Source organism: Mustela erminea, chromosome 9 (assembly GCF_009829155.1).
Source record: "Mustela erminea isolate mMusErm1 chromosome 9, mMusErm1.Pri, whole genome shotgun sequence".
Lineage (NCBI taxonomy): Eukaryota > Metazoa > Chordata > Mammalia > Carnivora > Mustelidae > Mustela > Mustela erminea.
This window is the reverse complement of record NC_045622.1, coordinates 48,403,602-48,419,358: the sequence shown is the minus strand read 5'-3', so window position 1 is coordinate 48,419,358 and position 15,757 is coordinate 48,403,602.

The following is a 15,757-nucleotide window of genomic DNA, read 5'->3' as shown; positions in this document are numbered from 1 at the left end:
ATCTCAGAAGGTAACACTTGAGAATTCAGTTGAGTACTGATTAGTGCATAAATTGAGAGAAAAATACATGAAGCTGAGGTAAATCATCCAAAGGATTAATAAAAGCAGTATCTGGCATTAACAGAGGCCAGAAATAATGCCAGGTCCCACCAGATTCATTTAGCATTGGGTAAAGTATGCAAAAAGTTTTGGCTCAGTTAGAGGGAATAATTAGCCATAGTTACCACTGTTCCAGTTCTACCTAAAAAACTAACAGCAAGATGTAAAAGGATAAAACTATTTACAAGTTAATCAACTATATTCCAAAACAAAGCTCAAGAATATTTATGTGAATATAAAAAATACCAAATACTATAAACATAAAATGTTTGATACTCAATTAAACATCACCAGTTAAACAGAGACAGGTTGTATTTTTCCTTATAAGTTAACTAAATCAATCATAACAGGCACAACTATTAGAATTAAGAGCCAAGGCTATTCAAAGTTATTTATAATTATATTCCATACATTCGAAAAGTGAGGAGACATGAAAGATTAAAATGATCAACATTGATTTCCAGTGATAAAATTACCGTCTGAGATATAAAATTCTATATATAAGAATAACAGCATATTAAATATTGCCGACAAAAAGATAAGTGAACTTAAGACAAAGCAATAAAACTATTCAAAATACAACACAGAGAAAAGGAAATAATGGAACCAAATGAGCAGGGTATTGCTTAGTTGTAGGACAATATCAAGTAGCTTAATGTATGTGTAAATATGTAATTACAGTTCCTGAAGGGAGTGTGAAGAAATATTTGAAGATATTGTGGATTTCTTTTTATCTAAAGTTTTTAAATGACAAATATCTGTCTAAACAGAAATAATAACAAGACACTGTGAGGTTTATAAAATATGTAAAAAGTAAAATGTTTAACAATAAAACAAAAGTCAAGAGGTTAGAAGTCAAAGATTGTGGTTGTAAGCCTCTTATACTCTGTATGAAGGGGTAAAATTTCACTTGAATGTAGACTGTGATAAGCTCAAGATGTATAATAAAAACTCTAAAGCGACCATTAAATAATTAAACAATTAAAGCTAATAAGCCAATATTTTAATGTTAAGGCACTGATCAAAATGCACCAATCAAGAACTGATAGAATTGCAAAGCAATATACAAAAATGCACAGTTTTAGACAGAAATTTAAATAACTCTTCCTCAATAGAACTGATTGAAAATCATTAAGGATATTAAAGATTGGGGGATACCTGAGTGGCTCAGTCATTAAGTGACTGCCTTAGTCTCAGATCATGATTCCAGGCCTCTGGGATCAGTCCCGAATATCACTCCCTGTTCAGCCAGAAGCCTGCTTCTCCCTCTCCCACTCCCCCTGCTTGTATTTCCTCTCTCACTGTGTTGCTCTCTGTAAAATAAATAAATAAAATCTTAAAAAAAAAAAAGGATATTAAAGATGGGAACACTATCAATCAACTTACATAATTAACTTTTAGAGAATATAACATTTAATGAAAACAGAAAACACATTCTTTTAGGTGGATGGAAGCAATGGAGAATATTTACCAAAATATATCACATCCCAGGCCATAAAGCTGTTTTAATAAATTTGAAATGATTCATCTCAGAAAAGATCATGTTATCTGGTCATAATGGATTAAATTAGTACTCAATAATATATAGATCTTAGAAAAATATTTTAGTATTTGGATACTAAATGATGCTTGTTTAAATAACCCATGGATCAAAAAAGAAATACAAAATAGGAAAGTGTTTGAAACTAAATAAAAATTAAAACATTTACATCATAATTTGTGGGAGGTGCTAAGCTGCTACTTAGAACAGTACACATATCAAATAGAAGGAAAGATTTCAAAGAAAGGAACTCAGACACTAGAAACAAGTAAAGAAGACCAATTTAACCCAAAGTAAGTAGTGGAGAACAAAAAGAAAGATCAGAGCAGAAACCAATGAAATAGAAAACAGAAAACATTAATTAAATCCAAAGTTTCTTTTTTCAGGAAATCTATAAAATTGTTTAAATTCTAGTCCGACTAACAAAGAAAAGAGGGAAAACAAATTACTAAAATCAGGAAAGACAATACATTTGAAGATATATATAGACACACATATAAAATAAGGGAAATTATAACTTTTTTTAAAAAAGATTTTATTTATTTATTTGACAGAGAGATCACAAGTAGGCAGAGAGGCAGGCAGAGAGAAAGAGGAGAAAGCAGGCTCCCCGATGAGCAGAGAGCCCGACGCGGGGCTCGATCCTAGGACTCTGGGATCATAACCTGAGCCCAAGGCAGAGACCTTAACTCACTGAGTCACCCAGGTGCCCTGGGAAATTATAACTTGGTGAAATAGACAAATTCTGTGAAATATACAACCTCAAGAAGTATGCAACATGAAAAGTCCAACATCCATTAAGGAAATGGAATTTATAGTTAAAATCCCTCCTACAAAGAGAACTCTAAAACCAGATAGCCTCACTGATGAATTCTACCAAAGATTTAAGAATCACATTATACTGTCTACATAGATTTTACAGAAAGTTGAAAATAAGTAAAGTCTTCTCAAAACATTCTGTGACACCTCTATTGTTCCATTACTAAAATCAGACAAAGACTTTATAATATAGGAAAACTATAGATTCTGAACAAAACATTAGCAGATTGATTCTAACACTGCATGAAAAATGTTGTTACACCATGACGGAGCAGTTTTTGTTTCTGGAATTCATGGTTAGTTTAACCAACTAATACAATTTATAATATTAGTAATATAAAAAGGAATAAACATATATTCAACAAAATAGATGCAGAAAAATAATGTAACAGGTTACATCTATTACTGTTAAAACTCTTGCCTTCACAAGGCAATAAATTCACCTTCAAAAACTTATAGCTGTCAATATATATTTTTTTTTAATCTTCCCATTTTTATTGAAGTATCATTTACACATAGGTGTCAATATATTTAATGAAGAAAAACTGAATGCTTCTGCCCCAAGATCAGCTGCAAGACAACCATTTCTATTCAACATTTTACTGGAAGTGCTAACCATCATAATAAGAATATTTTTTAAAAGGCATCCAAATTGAAGAGAAAGAAGTAAAAACTGTCTTTATTTACAGATAATATGACTGTCTATGTAGAAAATCTGATGTAATCTACAAAAATCTGCTAGACTTATAAGTGAGTTTAGCAAAGTTGCAGGACACAAAAGCAGTATGAAAAACTTAGGTATAATCTATATATAGTAGCAAAAAAAATCAGAAGATGAAAATTTTTTAAAAATACCATTTGTAATAACATTGAAAATATGAAATGATAAAGATAACTGTGATACAATTTATAAAAGACCTGTGTGCCTAACTTTATAAAACTTTGCTTAGAGAAGCTGAATAAGGTATGTTAAAGAGACCCATATTATTTTCACAGTTTTAAAGAATCAATATTGTTAAGATGTCAATCTTCCTCCAAAATGACATAAATATTCTATGCTAACCCAATCAAAATTTTATTTTTTAGAAATATATTAAACAATTATAAAATTCATGTGAAAATGAAGTCTTATAATATTCAACATTTTAAAAGAACTAGCTTTGGGGCACCTATATGGCTCAGTTGGTTAAGAATCTACCTTCAGCTCAGTCATGATTTCAGGGTCCTGGGATCTAAACAGAGAGCCTGCTTCTCCTTCTCTCACTGATTCTCCCCTCCTCCCACTCGTGCTCTCTTTCTCACATTCAAATAAAAAAATAAAATCTTAAAAAAAGATAAATAAGAACTAGTATTACCTTATCTCAATATGTATTATTAAAATGAGAAGTAATAGTCAAAACAATATAGTACTTGTGTAAAGATAGACACATAAAACAAAAGAGAGTCCACAAATGGACCCTCATCTATCTGGATAACTTAATAACTTGATAATTTTTTAAAAAAACTTATTTATTTATTTCAGAGAAAGAGTGTGTGTGTGCAAATGTCAGGGAGTGGCAGTGGGAGAAGGAAAGAGAATCTCAAGCAGATGGCTGACTGCGCATGGAGCCTGACATGGAGCTCAGTCCCATGACCCCAAGATCATGTCCTGAGCTGAAACCAAGAGTCCAACTCTAAACTGCCTGAACCATTCAGTGCTCCAGGATAACTTATTTTTTGAGGAAGCTTTTGGCAAAGGTGATACATTCATCACACTGATCGTAATGAAAATTTTTGGTGTCTAATAGATCAAATTATACATGAATGATGCACAACCTACTTTATGTCAATTGCACCTAATACAATTGTTAAAAGTACATCCCCCTGGAACATAAGGAGCTAATATATGTGTTAGTTTCATTTTTGCACCTTTACTTTTTCCATGGCTTCTCCCTCCATGCCTCCTTCCTTAGCTGCTTCTCTTCAATCCTTCACCATCCACCTATTTCTTCCTTCCTCCCTCAAACTTATTTTCTTAATTCCATAATATAATGTGAAAAGTTGGGGAAAAGTCAAAATTTCATTTGATTCCTGCCTGTCATCACTGCAGGTGGTTGTAGCCAGAGCCAGCATGACCACATGGGATGAGCACAGGCTTTGGGGTTAGACAGCAAGAAGTTCAAGTCCATGCTTTGTCTTTCAACCTGTGTAATCTGAGGAAAGTCACTCTCAATTTACCTCAGGTTCCTCATTTGAAAAACAAGAATAATTATAGCTATTCTGTCTAAGGATAATATATGGATTAAATTTAGATAATGTGATTTGAAGTAAGGCCTTTTATCTCCTTGAGTTTTAATTTCCTAATCTGAAAAAAAAAAAATAAGGAAAATTGTAGCTATTCTCCTAAGGATAATATAGGGATTAAATTTGGATAATGCATGCTAACATTTCTGGTCCTTACTTCTAAACATAATTTTTCTTCCTTTTTTTTTTTAGGAGTCTCCCTGTTGCCTGCCTCCAAGAAGATAATACACTAATGTTTTCCTTTGTGCAAAAGGTAGAATTATACCTCTAATAATGTTAGAGTTAAAATACATCATAGAGATAATTTCATTTCAAAGCCTGTATTTCCATAATTGTAGATGAAATATAAAAACTCCAAAAGAAAACTGGATAATTCAAGCCTTCCGAGAAATTGGTGAGTCTAATTTGCTGTTCTTTGCACCATGAACTATATAATATTGAGTAGAAACCTCCCTAGGCTTCCAAAAGTTCAACTGTCCTGATTCTCCAGGAAAGCTGGTGATCACTAATTGTAGACTCACTTCATCATTGCTTGCCTTGAGAAGCCAATTCTGTCTCCCCTGCTGCTCTTTTCCAGTCCGACTGCTCCAAGTAATGAGGTCTAACTGGAAACCCCAAGTTTTCCTTCAGTCATTGTTAACTTTTTATTTATGCCTTTGCCTGAGCTGCCTTCTGTCAATGGAAATCAAATTGAGAGCCATTGTTTCCAAGAAGCCCAGCCAAGCTCTGCATTTTTAACAATATCATTTCGCCAGACATTGAACATATCTCTGGTTGGGCTGATAAATTGTCAGAATAGAGTTGAAATATGTCACTAGCTGATAAAACCAGCTGGGGCAATTACAAAGGGAGAACAGTGAGTCTGTTTGCTGGTGGGTCTCTAGAAGGGAAGGCATTGGTCTCCTTTCTCTTTAAGGTAGGTATGTACAACCCACTAGGGCCTCTCCCCAGTCAGAGCCATCCAGGTATCTTCAGCTCTGCACAGCTCAAAGGAAGCACATTATCTTCCCCTCCAAGCTTGTTTTCCTAGGACGTTTTATCACCACTACCTCAAGTCCTGGAACAGGGAAAGGACAGATACTAAAATCTTACTGGGCAAGTGTGAGGGGGAGAAACAATGGGAGGGAAAAGTTAAAAGCAAAGTGTTTGCTCTACATTAAGACTGGCCTAGGGACTCGACTACTATGACCTTCTATTATGACCCATCAAATAGTCCTTTGACGTATCATTCTCTCTATTCCACAGATAAGGAAACTGAGGCTTACAGAACTTTGGTGGTCACTGTAGGTGCAGACCAGGTAAAATGACAAAATAATTGCCTAACATCTCATGAATGACAGTATAAATATATATCCACTGCAAATCTATCCCTATTAAATGTACATTAAGAAAAAATTAAATACCATGAAGGACAAAATATGAGCAATAAAGCCATTCTATATTTTTATTATTCTTTCTGGATATGATCATTGTAAAATATTTAACACATTACCAACTTGACTAACTGACTTTTACCAACTTGTTTCTCCACCAATTCTATTTAAGAATTTTCACATCCTGGGGTGCCTGGGTGGCTCTGTCGATTAAGCAGCTGCCTTTGGCTCGGGTCATGATCCCAGGACCCTGGGATCGAGCCTCGCATAGGCTCCTGCTCAGTGAAGAGCCTGCTTCTCCCTCTCCTTCTGCCTGCCGCTCTGCCCACTTGTGCTCTCTCTCTCTTTGTCAAATAAATAAATAAAATATTTAAAAAAGAGAATTTTCATATCCCTTCACCCTCCTCAGCTTTAGGTTTCTGGTTACTTAAAAACATCAAAACAACAGTATATAAAAATGAGCACAGGGCCTAGGAGGGCAAACTATAATGCATAATTCATAATGAAAATCCCTACTAACTAAAATAGCTAACATTTGTGTAGTATTTTACAGGTAATCAAGCCTATCCTTCTAGATGACATCATTCATGGTTACAAAAAAAAAAAATGGAAGAATATGTTTAGGTTTTTTTTTCATAGCTAAAACTGAAGCATGAAAAAGGGAAAAGTGCTTTGCTTTGTGACACAGCTACTAACCCTTACTCTAAAAAAATTGGGAATAGAGGCTTAGAGATATTAAACAATCTTAGTTACTCGACTGATTGGTGTTGGAGATGAGACACTGATGTGGCTTTGTCTGTATCTACCTACGTCCTTTCTGTTAAAATAACTTGCCTCTCTCTTATCCACCACTCTTATTCATTAGGCTTTCTAAGGAGACATGGGTTACATTTAATTTGGATTCTTTTCATCACTGAAATTATCATTCCCTCTTAAATGTAGCTAATATCATCATAATTATCAATTATAATCAACATTTGTGATAAGGATATAGTAAAGATGCAGAAATGGCCACAGATTATCCCTCACCTGACCTTTGGATATGTCCTCTCACAGGGGCACTGGGGTGGCCTTGTGACCTGCTTTGTCCAGTGGCACATTAGTAAAGTGAGCAAACAGAGGCTTAATAAGCACTCATGTGTGGACCTGCTGTTGTTGGGGCTCCTGCCACCGCCACAATGTGAAGAAGATGCCTAGCCTGGTGAATTAGGAAACGAGACATGTTCCAGGAACCTCTTTCATCCTGGCTGAGTGTCTCAATGTCAGACTTAAGAGAGGTCACTTTTTTTTTTTTTTTAAGATTTTATTTATTTATTTGACAGAGAGAAATCACAAGTAGACGGAGAGGCAGGCAGAGAGAGAGAGAGGGAAGCAGGCTCCCTGCTGAGCAGAGAGCCCGATGCGGGACTCGATCCCAGGACCCTAAGATAGGACCCTAAGATCATGACCTGAGCCGAAGGCAGTGGCTTAACCCATAAGTGTCCCCATAAGTGAACTCACTCTTGATCGTCTAGCCATCAGCTAACTGCCAGATAACTTGAAATGAATGGGCAAGCCAAGAAGAGATCTGCAAAGTCAGACCAGAGAACTGCCCATGTGTCTCACAGATCATGAGCTGTTTAAGTTGGATTGTTTTAAGCCACTAAATTTCAGTGTGTTTGTTACAAATAAAAAGTCGACCAATACAAAGTTCTCTACTTACATTCCAGCAGATATTAACTACTAAAACGCAGCTGCATTCTGAAGTCTTCTCAGACTTGAAGCACAAACTAAATGGGCCTAACAGTCACCTCCCTCTTAAAGATTCTTCTTCAGATTCTCCAAACAGAATACAAAGTTGCTGATTCGAGGGGCGCCTGGGTGGCTCAGTGGGTTAAAGCCTCTGCCTTCAGCTCGGGTCATGGTCGCGGGGTCCTGGAATCGAGCCCCGCGTCGGGCTCTCTGCTCCGCGGGGAGCCTGCTTCCTCCCCTCTCTCTCTGCCTGCCTCTCTGCCTGCTTGTGATCTCTGTCTGTCAAGTAAATAAATGGAATCTTTAAAAAACAAAAACAAAAACAACAAAAAAAAGTTGCTGATTCGAGCCCTCACATATTTTCAATTTCATAGTACCCTGGACTACTCCACACTGAGTTAAATTGTACCATGGTGCCCTTTGCGGTTCATTTTGCAGTTGTTTGCGGTTCATTTTGCAGTTGTATGGTATGTTTCTTTCCCTTTGTATATCGCCTTAAAGCCTTCGACTTCAAAGTGGACTATAAATGATATGTGTTCATTCAGTTATATGGAGTAATAGTTCTTTCTTTAGGTATCATGTGAAAAAATATTAACAAATTATGTGGGGTTTTTTTGAGATGTTGTCTCCAAAGTTTGCATTTTTGGGGTTGCCTAGGTGACTAAGTCGGTTGGGTGTCTGCCTTCGGCTCAGATCATGATCCCAGAGACCTGGGACTGGTCCTGCATCAGGCTCCCTGCTCAGTGGGGAGCCTGTTTCTCCTGCCTGCTCTGCCCGCCACTGCCCCTGCTTGTGCTCTCTCTTTCTCTCTGACAAATAAAATCTTCCCCCCAAAAGTTTGTATTTTCAGTCCATCATCTATTCGTTTGCAGGGGACTGAGAGCAATTAAGCAATTAAGAAGTCAACTCTTGGCAAAGTTGCTATTAAACTTTCCTATTTAGGTAACTCAATAGAACTTGCTCCAGGATGAGTTCCAGCACTTATTTTATTTATGTTTTCCTCGGCCACATAGGCTTACTGGTACATTCTGTATCAACGTTCAACTCCAAACCAGGATCTTCACTTTCAAAGCTCCGAAAATTTACCAAGAAACAGGCAGTTGGCAGCATAGCACTGTGGCTAAGAGTGCAAAGTTTTTTCAGTACATCTCAGATCAAACTAGCACCCCCCACCAACCTGGAGATTTACTTACTATCTGTAAGTACCTCACAGCATTGTTCTGAGTGTGACATAAGGCTATGATTATAAGTTACTTAATATATACTTGGTATAGAGTAAATTTTCATGAAATATTGTTGTATTCTTTAATTTACTCTAGTTGAAGATGGTGAAAGAAAATAAATAAGTGAAAATGATACTCTGAAACCCTCATTCACCAACTATCACAATTCCCTTTGGTCTCACCTATTGAACAAAGCTCCAGTTTTACCTCAGATTTTAGTCTTGTAATCTTTCCAATATCCAGCCTTTAATGTGGACTGGTCATTATAGGGTTGGGATTAATATTATAGGTTCTTAAGTCAGGCCAATAGGTTTTAAATATTGACTCAAGAATTTACTCATTATACAACTCTGGTAAAAACTAAATATTTGTAACACTTTTTTTTTTAATCCATAAAATGGAGGTAGTGATAGTATGTTCTTCATGCAATTGTTTGAAAATTACATAAAAATATAAATGTGACATGCTAAAATTTAGTGTTTGAAACAGAGTAAACACTGATAAGTTGCTACGAGTATAATTACAACCAGGTTACTACTGTGTGCCACTGACAAAATCACCCTAAATATATACTAGAACTACTACAAAGCTACACCTTCCAAATTCAGCTGGATTGAATCTTCTAATTTTACTTAACTCTCTAATTGTACAAAGATTAATCCAAATAGCATCATGAAGAGATATGGATTTAGTCAGATCCATATAGCGTCACATCCAAGCTCTCTCATTTGCTGGATGTGTAAATCTGACCAATCTCCTTGTGTCTTAGTTTATTCACCTGTAAAATCGAGTTATAAAATACAACTCCTAGAATTAACATTAGGGAATAAATGAAAAAGCATATATAAATTGTCTGGCATAGATACTCTCAACTAAAATGGTGTACTCAATTTGAATTACATCATTTGGATACTCAACAATTAAATAAAAGGGTAGAAAACTGATAAAGTTTCATTTTAATAGGGAGACTCTTCACAAATTTTTGGGAAATAGTTTCCTATTAATGGGAATCAAATTGGTAGTATTAGTGACTATTGTCATAGTAACCACACCTTAGCAACAAAGAAGAAAGATGAGCATACCTGCTGTGCCATCGTGATGCTGCTACATTTACATTTTCATCCAATGATATATCAAGGTCGCCACTTACTGGCTATGTCAAAGCATTGGTTGGCATTAAGACAATACTATTTATTAGTCATACTGAATTGTCTATTGATTACAACACTCTAGTTGCCCCGAATTTATTTTAGTAAAAGCTCTGCTCTAATACTAGAGTGCTCAACAGCTCCTTTCCAGAAAAAACCAAATGTTCTATATCACATTAGAGTGCTGACCTCTGGGATCAGTAGCATCTTCTTTAGATGTAAATCCCAGAGTAGCAAAGGCCAAAAGTAACTATAAAGACTATGAGATCTTTTGATCAGCAAAGGAAGAAGAGGATGTTACTATCTAAAGATTATAAAGAGACATAAGAGACACATGGTTCCTGCTTGGAATATATCCATTTTCATCTGTGCCAATATTAGTTACATGAACTCCAGTACCATACAGAGTCTTTGATCTTAACCATTCATTTCTTCATTCTGTCCAGAATCTACTGTTCTGTAGAATCTTAGGTGGACTTTTATTAAACAGTGACTGAGAAACATATTTAAAGTTCAATTTTACCATTCTTTAAAATATCAATAATCAAGGAACTAGGAGAAATATATTTTCAATTATGAAAAGGATGTGCCATTATGAAGACTCAAATATACACACAAATATAATAGCTAATATTTATTGAGCATGCTCATATGAAAAGTACTCTTCCCAGTATCTCAAGAATTAGTTTGTTAATCCTCCCCAAAACATTATGAGATCAGTACTAATTATTTACATTTTATAGAAAACTAGTATTATAACAATTCTCATTTTGTAGCAAAGGAACCAAAAGATCAAAAAATTAGGTAACTTGTTCAGAGCCAGACACCTAGTAAAATAATGAAAATGGTGGTCTGATCACAGGACTCACATATTTCTTGATAGTCAGTGAAGTATATAATATAGAACCCAGAACACAGGAGATACTCAGTGAGCACCCCTCCTCCACTGATTCAGTGCCTAATGATCCACTATTGACTACCACTGGTCACACAAAAGCATTTGATTTTCAACCTGGAAAAAGCCCAGGGAACATCTAACTCTACCTTTTTATTTTACTGAGATGAAGCAACTGAAACACCAATAACTGTGGTTTGTTCAAAGTCACAACATTAGGCAGCAGAATTATAACCCAAATTCTGGTTTCCAGACCTCCAGACTATATTGTCATTATATGATACCCCAAAGCTATTCTCAATCATACAATTTGATTTCTCATATAAATTATCAGCAAAATTCATGAGCCCCAAAGGAAGATAAATTATCAGCTTTCTTATTTTCAGCATATATTTATCCTCACAAAAGCATCAAATAGTAAATCTCAACTGCCAAGTACATTGGTTTGAGTGGTGCCAATTTCAGTCTGAATCAAATTCTAATAGCATTATTTGCAGTCCAAGAAAGTGAATCATATGGAAGGGAATGACCACTGTATCCTTAACTACCACACAGCCTCCAAGTACCCCTGCATGACAGCCTTCAGAGCATACCCTGAATTCAATTTCTCCATCGTTAGAGAGCAAATTGATCACAAATGGCATTATATGGTTCCTTACTACACTACTGTTTTTATTTTTTCTGTTGTTGTTTTTGTTTTCATTTTAATTTGACAGGAGGTTTTATTCCTTCTCTCATTCTGTGTCTTCAAGATCTTCACCTTCTGTGCTCCCAGTGCACAAGTGAAATTCCCCCACAGTCTTTATTTGCCCTCCCTCCTAGGATAACAATAAATTGTCCATCTGTGTTGAAAAAAATAATATATTGTTGTGCAGATTGAGTATAAAAATGTTTCTAAGCAAGTTTCAAATAAGTCTTGGTGATTTCATTAAATCTTTTTAATAGCTGTCCCTGTCAAGCCAAACCCCATGTTCTCAGAGAAAATGACTTGCAGTATTTCTTCCAAATAAATATTTGATTTTTTTTTTCAGGAAACAGCCTAAAGCTAAAATGATAGACAATTAGTTTTCTTAAGACCAAATTAATTAAAACTCACTGGCTAAGATTCTTTGTGTAGTATTTAATAGATGTTAATATTTTAACACTGAACAAAAAATCTAACTTTGAAGATTTGTTCTTCAAGTTATTGGACCCACAAGAGAATTCTGTGTTTCCTGGCTCAGGAGTAATTTTAAAAGTCACAAATCCCGAAAGAAGTGACAGTCTGGAGTTGGAACCCAGCTGCTCTGTGATGGTAATCAGAATCTGCTAATAAAATTGTCAGTAATCTATAGATATCTGGATGTCTAAGAATGTTGATGGATTACTCATTGTTTTCCAATGATGAGTACATCTAATCAATAGATGAATTTCTTTTCTAGGTTTTAGTGCATGAAATATTTTTGATATATGCTTGCAAAAATATTATCAATAATTCACCCAAACAAGGTGACATGATATGTGCCAGGCTGGTTTTGCCCAATGGATATTTTTAGACTAACATGTGAACATAAATCCAAAGATAAGATATAATCACTGGAAAAAAATTTAAAAAGTCACTCTAAGAATTTCTGACTCTCCTACCATGAGGATACAAAGGATCTTTTTCCCCCCCAAATGGAAGCAGAATCACTGAAATAATGTATGCAAAAGATGGGGAAAATGAGAAAATAAAGAAAAAAATAGAAGTTAAGGTAGAGATGGTTGAGTATAGATCAGTTAAAAAAAATGTACTTGACATTTATTTCATGTCAGGCATAATACTCAGTGCTAGAGGGCAAAAGTCATGTGAATAATTAATTACAAACCAGTGTGAAAAGTACTACAATAGAAAAAAATGTATAAAAAGTGCTGAGGAAACATATAAAGAAAGAAAGAACTCTGCCATGATAGGGCTCATGAGAACAGGTGATATTTTAGCTCCTCTTTAAAAGCATATTTTGATTTTTAGTAAAGTCCCCCAGTTACCATCCTTACTTTGAAGTCCTATTTCCTAGAGGCTTTTAAACCTTTCAACTGTTTCCTTTCTCACTGACTTCACTGATCTAAATTCTGTTAATACTCTTTTTTTCTATTTTAGATTTTTGACATATCAATTGAAAGCTTCCTGTTAACACTTCTTTTCCTATTTTATTTTTCCCAATACAATTAAACCACATTTTTGTGATTTTGTAAATGTCTGAAAGATACTGATGAACCAAGCTGAAACTATGTTTATGTTTCTCTTGTTCCTTTTTTGGTTCACTTTCCATCAACGGACATTATTCTAGATTATATGTTTCTTCTTTTGTTTGTTTTGCATTTATCAAATCATTGTCAAATTCTTTGATAGACACCATAAGAACTATAAAACATCTATTAATATTATTTCTAAATGATCAAATTCTTCAGATACACTATCAGTTAATTTCTTGCTTATTCTTTTTATTGGGCTGTGTTTTCTATTTATTTGTTTCCTGGAGACAGCTCTCCCAGAATTCTCCATCCTCATGCCCCAGTGTGGGCCTCCTGCTCTGTGGGCCAATCATATTGCCACCTTCCTGTCTCTTCGTTTTCATGCTAGGACTTTTTTGCTCTGTTTTTTAATACCAGTTCCCATGTGCAGTGGAGATTTGTGATTTTATTTCGTGGCCAGTGACTAGCCACTTCCTATGAGCCAGATTCCCACTAAAGAAGCTGAAGCTGCCAGGTAAAATATTGTTCTTACAACAAGAATATGATGGCTCATCTAGTTTTCATGAATCAGATCCATCTATTCTGGACTTTGAATTAGAAGCTGTTGGCACAAACAAATAGAAATCAAGCAGCTCAATCCATTGTGGCAATAGTAGTAGTGGTAGCAGTCTGTTGCTGATGGTGCTGGCAGAACATTCTGAGAGTTTATGCCCAACTGGCTGTGGCATCTGTGTCTTCACAGCTTAGAGGACTGATCACAGGTATTAGTTTTGGCTTATGCTTACCTTTCTGGAACTTCTATTAGTATAATAGTAGATCATCTAATTTTTCTTACTCTTTCTATTTCTTATTCCTTCTATTCTACCTTTTAATTGCCTTTTTTAATGGTGATGGGACCAGTGTTTCTTCCCTTGGAGAAAGGGTTTCAAATTTCAACCCTCCTACGATTCCTTTCTTAAACTTCATCATTTATATTTTTATTTTCAAACAATGCTTTATTCGTCTCCAGTTGTTCTGTTATTACTTTGGTATTGATACCATATTATTATTGGTTTATAGATCTTTCCTTAACATTCTAACCATGTTATTTATAGAATTTTTCGTTAACAATTATTTGGTCCATTTACATTATTTTTATTTCCTCTGAGTGCCTATTCTTTATGATTTCTTCCTCTTCCAACGTGGAAGCTTTCTTTTATATGGGCTTATTTTGTGTACTCCTTCAGAATTGGTAAAGAGCTGCTGAGGGGTATCTGGGTGGCTCAGTTGGTTAAGTGGCTAACCATTGATTTTGGCTCAAATCATGATTTCAGGGTCATGAGACTGAGTTCTGTATTAGACTCTAATCAGTTGTGAAACCTGCTTGGGATTCTCTCTCTCCTTCTGCTCCTCCCCACCCCACATATGTGCTCTCTCTCTCTCTAAAAATGAATGAATCTGCTCAATGGGGAAAAACTGAGAGCTTTTCCCTAAGGTCAGGAACACAGCAGGGATGTCCACTATCACTGCTGCTATTCAACATAGTACTAGAAATCCTAGACTCAGCAATCAGACAACAAAAAGAAATAAAAGGAATCTGAATTGACAAAAAAGAAGTCAAACTCTCACTCTTTCAAGATGATATGATTCTTTATAAGAAAACCCAAAATACTCTATGCCAAAACTATTAGAACTCATACAGGAATTCAGTAGTGTCAGAATATAAAATCAATGCACAGAAATCAGTTGCATTTCTATATACCAACAGCAAGACAGAACAAAGAGAAATTAAGGAGTCAATCCCATTTACAACTGCACCCAAAACTGTAAGATACCCAGCAATTAACCTAACCTAAGAGACAAAGAACCTGTACTCAGAAAACTATAAAGTACTCATAAAAGAAATTGAGAAAGACACAAAGAAATGGAAAAATGTTTCATGCTAATGGATCAGAATAACAAATATTGTGAAAATGTTTATGCTACCTAAAGCAATCTACACATTTAATGCAATGCCTATCAAAATACCATCCATCTTTTTCAAAGAAATGGAAAAAGTCATCCTAAAATATATATGGAACCAGAAAAGACCCTGAATAGCCAGAGGAATGTTGAAAAAGAAAGCTGAAGTTGGTGGTATCTCAATTCCAGACTTTAAGCTCTATTACAAAGCTGTCATCATCAAGACAGTGTGGTAGTGGCACAAAAACAGACACATAGATCAATGGAAAAGAATACCAAGCCCAGAAATAGACCCTCAACTCTATGGTCAACTAATCTTCAACAAAGCAGGAAAGAATGTCCAATGGAAAAAATACAGTCTTTTCAACAAATGGTGTTGGGGAAATTGGACAGCCACATGCAGAAGAATGAAACCAGACTGTTTCTTTATACCACACACAAAAACAGACTCAAAATGGATGAAAGACCTCAGTGTGAGACAGGAATACATC